The sequence below is a fragment of the Photinus pyralis genome, unplaced genomic scaffold, assembly GCF_008802855.1.
Source record: "Photinus pyralis isolate 1611_PpyrPB1 unplaced genomic scaffold, Ppyr1.3 Ppyr1.4_LG3a, whole genome shotgun sequence".
Lineage (NCBI taxonomy): Eukaryota > Metazoa > Arthropoda > Insecta > Coleoptera > Lampyridae > Photinus > Photinus pyralis.
In genome coordinates, this window is record NW_022170509.1 from 19,991,656 (window position 1) to 19,997,772 (window position 6,117).

Genomic DNA, 6,117 nt, shown 5'->3' on the forward strand with positions numbered 1-6,117 from the left:
ATCCTGTAACCCACGTGGAAAATCCATGATTCCAACTTTTAACTTATTCATTACTTCCAAAATGGATACGACGAAAGGCGGGTAATCTATTTGTGTCTGTCTGTGAGTAACGAAAAACCATTGCCACGAAACTGAATCAATATTCCCTATAGTAATTAAGTGGTTTATTATAATTTGCCAGTTCTGAACTTCTTTCCGCTGAAGTAATTTTCGCAATGTGATGATTCGAAAGGACGACTGCTTTGCCTCAATGTTGACGAGTTCTAAACCTCCCCACTTGGTTGGTAGGCACAGGTCCGCTTCCCTACACCATTGCTTCCCAGACTACATGAAGTTCACCATAGTCACCGAGGGCGTAGCATACGAGTGGAGCTTGAATACAAACTCTTCGCCCATCTTTGCAGAGCAGTATGCCCTATGGCAGGCTGTGCTATACTGTTCAATGATGAAAAACAACCGATTTTTAGTTGTTACGGACTGTATGAATATCCTAAATGGGCTAAAGAAAATCTACAACACAGATCCGATGAACATCATGCTACAGTCTGCTATATACATCGTATTTCGGAGCAAGGTAAATCACTCGAATTTATTTGGGTCCCTAGCCACGTTGGTATCTTTGGCAACGAACAAGCAGACCAGGCCGCCCGTAGAGCGATATCGAACCAGCAGACAGATGTAAATTTCATGGTGGCAAGTGACATCAGAAGGCACCTAAAAGAGCAATATGTTGCAGAATGGCAAGAAAAATGGGCACAGGTAAATACTCACCTGTCGCAGATAAAACCTATTCCAACGACACTATACACGCTACAAGATGCTTCGAGAGAGGACAACGTGAAAATGCACCGTCTGAGGATAGGACACACTAAGGTCACACACGAACATCTGCTAAAGAATACTGTACCAAGACAATGTAATCACTGCAATACGGCCATCACGGTTACTCATATTATAAGCCATTGCCCACTATACAATAACGAGCGATTGATAAACGGTATACTGCCCAACTACATCGACAATTTTATAAACCCTGAAAATGCAATGAAGATGGTGAGATTTTTGAAAATGATTAATATATACGCTGATATATAATATGCTTAGTGAATTAAAGGGGATATGACCTTAGTAGTTGAACCCTACAAAAAAAAAAAAAAAAAAAAAAAATAGCATTATTGAAGCTCCCTTAATTGTGTTTTGTTGAAACTTATAATATGTAATGAATGCCATATTTTTGAAGCAATAACTTGATTAATTACCACCTTTTTTTAAATTAAAGATAACTGTGAAACTTTACGATCCCATTTCTCATGTTATTTGAGCGTTATTTAATAGTCGTAAATAAACAACGTTTACAGCGGAAATCGTTCGTCTAGTACGCGATTTTGTTTTCCGTGCATTTTAATGAGCGTCCCATTCCCACGGATTTTTTGCCGATTTTTTTACAAAATAATGAAAAGTACACCTGAAAATAATTCGTATATATTAGATGGGCAAAAAAATCTTCTTTGGACTGGTGCCATTATAAAGCCTCTAAGTTAACATGGGGAGCAACGATCTGCAAAAAAACATTTTTCCCATGTTAATTGCCTATATGTTCGGTTTTAAAATATTCACCAGGTATATGAATATGTCCTCGTATTTGATTAATTAATATTTACTAAAATAAAAATTATTGTGCTTTTGCATTTTCAGTATACTACGAGTATATACATGAAAGGAGGCACGGGTATGGACGTTTAGCAATTTTGACGCAAATAGTTAGTAATTGTCAAAATTTGCGAACCTATTTCGATTTCGGAATTGTTATCCTCCTTCACTAAATAATAATCTACTTTGTCATTAAGCAATTAAGACCATAAGTTCCTACTATAATTACATGGTTTACTGCCGTAATGCATATTGTTCCATTATTTATTTAATACTTACGATATTCATGATTATAATTTATCAGTACTTAATCGTGATTTGATACACTAATAGATAGATACTAAAGAAATCCAAATACCCTATTTGAAGAATGATGATGTCGATTTCCATTCCAATTGCTGTAAACTCTAAACACGTAATTGGTTATGGAAAGTTCATAATTAAAATGGGTTAGAAGTGCAAAGTACATGAATATCAACTGACCATCAATACTGGTCAGGAATGGAAATTTGAACGCAGCAAAGAAAACAAAATATTTAGACGACGGTTAAGTACATGTATAATTTTAATCGAACCAGTGTATGTCACACAAAAAAGGTTTGTAGGTATGATCAAATGACTGGATGGCAAATATCGCTGTAAAACAAGGACTCACAGCGAAGATAACGTGATAGTGAAAAATGTAAAGGGCATCGTCATAAGTTCTGCAAGGTCTATAGAAGTAGCTGCAATAAAAACTTACATGAAAAAAAGGTATGTGAAGAAAGCATCCATTGCCCAGATTATTAATAATTGCATGGCATCTCATAAAGTGCCCAAGCTGTGTTACCTAACAACCCAGCTTTGATGAAGATGATAAGAAGAAATAGAATTTCTAGCCTCATCCAAACCGAATTCTGATTTTGGGTCGCCGTACAAATTTATATGTAAGTAATGTGATTTAGGTATTACAACAATTGAATGAATGTTTTTAATCAATGTTACAATTTTTCCACATAATGTGCTGATGAGCGAAGCTACGATCAAATTATTTCCCTGTTTTTCGAATATGATATCAAGGGTATTAACAGTGTTATTATTTCTTCTTTTGTTTGTCTTTGTTTTTTTTTAAATACTCGTAACAAATATATATTTTTTTATATTCTTTATATTTTTTAAGGTGCAATATAATTATGAACATTAGATATCGGGGTAACCTATTATGTTAAATAAATAAATAAACAAATAAAAAATTTTTCTCATTGAAATATACAGGGTGACAATTTGAAAACTTACCACCCCCCATATCTTAGTAAATAAACGAGATATTTAAAAAAATCAAAATCCATTTCGGTAATTCGGAGGGGGAATCACAATGACATAGTTGGCGACGCACCCCCTCACACCCCCTGGGCCCCAGCCACCCCAACGTTTAAATCTTAAATAGTGACCCCCCATGTGTGATACGTCATTGGACAGCTTTCCAACCATACCAAATAGCATTACATTTAGGTTAGTATTTATCGTGCAAATCAAAAAATAAACTAATATGATACATTTGAAATCTGTCGCATTTAAAACGCAACCGGCGAACATTAGACGAACTAAGACACAGAATAATTCAAGAATGTCGAAATATTGCAAAACCAACATTGAAAAGGGCCGACAAGAGTTTGAGAATAGATTATAACTGGCGATCAAAAATGAGTTGCTGTCGAGTCGGCTTTGGAAGTTCAAGTTAAATACGATTTTCCATGTTTATTTTTTGATTTGCACGATAATTACTAACCTAAATGTAATGCTATTTGGTATGGTTGGAAAGCATTTTATCAGAGCTTTCCAACGACGTATCACACATGGGGGGTCACTATTTAAGATTTAAAAGTTGGGGTGGCTGGGGCGTAGGGGGTGTGAGGGAGTGCGTCGCCAACTATGTCATTGTGATTCCCCCTCCGAATTACCGAAACGGATTTTGATTTTTTTAAATATCTCGTTTATTTACTAAGATATGGGGGGTGGTAAGTTTTCAAATTGTCACCCTGTATGTATGTATGTGTTGCCAGAAAGAAATGATTACATCAAATTATTTATGCCGTCTTGGTAAATAGGCAAAAAGCGACATATTATATGGCAATGAAAAATGCAGGAGTTGGATCCAGATATAAATCCTGAAAAGATTTCGCCAATCGTTATTCCATATGGCCCGTGGAGTTCTTAATCTACAGATAAAACTTAAAACCACGCGAATGCCGCTCATAGACGCCTGCAAAGTGAACTCAACATGGGTCACCCTAGTATTTGGAAGTTGACCGAAAAATTCAATCTAGGAGATATACACTGATAGAGACAATGGCAGTTAATTACCGCAGCAGTTTATCCCAACGGCAATAATAAAATTGACCCGGTCTAATTTCTTTTTCGACATTTATATTATATAAAGTAATTACGTATTTCCAAGTGTGATGGGGTCTAATTAACTTTTTTATAGAAGTTTGGCGCGCGAAAGTACCTCATTTGTTTGTTATTAAAATTGTGTACATCCAAGTTCGCCTTTGGGGTGTTCACTTCACATTAATTTACATCGGGACAATGAAGTTTAAGATGAAGTTTAATATTAATTGGAAATAATAATCATTATTAATTATGTAAAGTGAACTGGAGATAAAAACTGCTCCTTTCTCCCTCTGATACCAACAAATTTTCGTTGAGGGGGTGTAAAAAATTCATTGGGATGTTTCTTGCGAATCTTTGTTGAATTAACGTTTTTCAAGGTAACACATTTTGGAATATTGAATGAATGTGACGCCTCCTGCCGTAAATATTCTTTCCATTTGCGTTACTAAAAAATTAAGGGAGATATAGGTCTAAGCCAGACGTAAATATCTGTTTTATACCTTACACTATCATCTCTTGAATGGTGCGAGGAGAGGACTGGAAGTCTTGTTAAATTGAATGAAGATGTTCAGAACTAAAGCAGTAGAGTCGGAGGTACCCTCATGGATTCGACGTAAAGTCCTTAAACAAAAAGTTTATAGGTTCGCTCCAGTAAAAAACCTGGCGTGTTGGCTGAATGAGAAAATAGCAGATGCGAATAATTAATGTTAATGCTAACATTTCATATTCATTATACATTTTGTTCCGAAATTGTCATGTCAGTGTACAACCTTCCTTTTTTACCAAAAATCGACTGCACCAAAATTTCTTGAGAAAACACTTTTTTTAATTTTGAAGCGTAGAATCCAAAACAATTCGTACTTTTTCGATCAGACTTCTCAATCAAAAGTTATAGACTAGAAAAGAAACCAATTTCGAAAGAAAATTCAAGGGGCTGTAACTTTTGAACTAGTAGCTCAATCTTCAAACTGTTTTGAAGTTATGGACTCTCGATCGATCTCTATCTTAGACAATTTTTTTTCCGGCCTCAAAAAGAGGCAGTACTTTTAAATTATTCAAATATTTGAGAACAATTTAGAAATGTTTAGGGAAAGTTTTCATTGTCACAAAATCAAATATAAAAATCCGATACATCTGAATACCGAACTCGATAGTCTACGTAACTTAAAAACAATAGGGACCTTTCTTATATCCTTAAGACCATGTGCGATCGCACGTTTCTAAACAAGTTATCATGCACACGGACAAACGGATGGTCAAAAATGGATCTGTTCCAAAATCGCTAGGATTAATTTCAGAAAGGCGTACATATATCAGTGCACGACGTACAATCGCTTTGAAAACTGGTACACGTATTCTTAAGGATATAACTGGTATAAGAAAGGTCCTGGTAGGTACCTCCTATATAATAATATAATAATAATAATACGCTATTACTCCCCTTAAATTTGTATATAACAATAGAAATATAAAAAAAGCTAACCCCATACAAAGTATAACTTGATTTTTTAAGTAGTATTAAGCCTTTTATCTAGAATACTATTTTAAATTTTTAATGTATTTGAGTGACAAGTATATTCGAATACTTTTCAAAGTAAGATAATGAAATACTTTTCAAAGTATTGGAATACTTTTTATAGTATTCGAATACCTTTGATAGTATTAGAATACTTTTGAAAGTATTCGAATGCCTTTGAAAGTATTCCAAATTCTTGACTCAAAGGTATACTGACAGAAATAGATTATAGAGCTGCTTAGAATTAATTACTTTGTTAGCAAGAACTGTCAATAAAATATCAATCGAAATTGAGAGGCTGACACAAAAGATGAATATGAGGTTTATCTATAATCCGGCGGAGTGTCTCAGTGGTAGAGCTTTGCGCTACATAGCCAGAAGGCCGGGTGTTTGAACCTGAGCGGAAGTAAGGATTTTTCATCTGTGGCAGAGATGGAAATTTCCTTAGATCAGTTTCGAGCATTCTGCCGGCTACTCCTAATTCGTAAGTTAATACCGGAATAGTGTAGAACAACGTAAGACCTTGTGCAGGGGCACCTCTAAAAAGCATTATGCGGGCCACTCTGCAATTGGGAACA

The 6,117-nt window shown here is 35.1% G+C and overlaps 1 long non-coding RNA gene across 1 annotated transcript; it reads right to left on the reverse strand.

Moving 5' to 3' along the window:
- Positions 1-653: 653 nt before the first annotated feature.
- On the reverse strand, positions 654-1,115 carry LOC116166241. The gene is made up of 3 exons (XR_004144297.1): positions 908-1,115; positions 772-852; positions 654-714 (listed from the first exon to the last, which is right to left on the reverse strand). It is a non-coding gene; the product is annotated as an uncharacterized LOC116166241 (long non-coding RNA).
- Between the last annotated feature and the right edge of the window lie 5,002 nt (positions 1,116-6,117).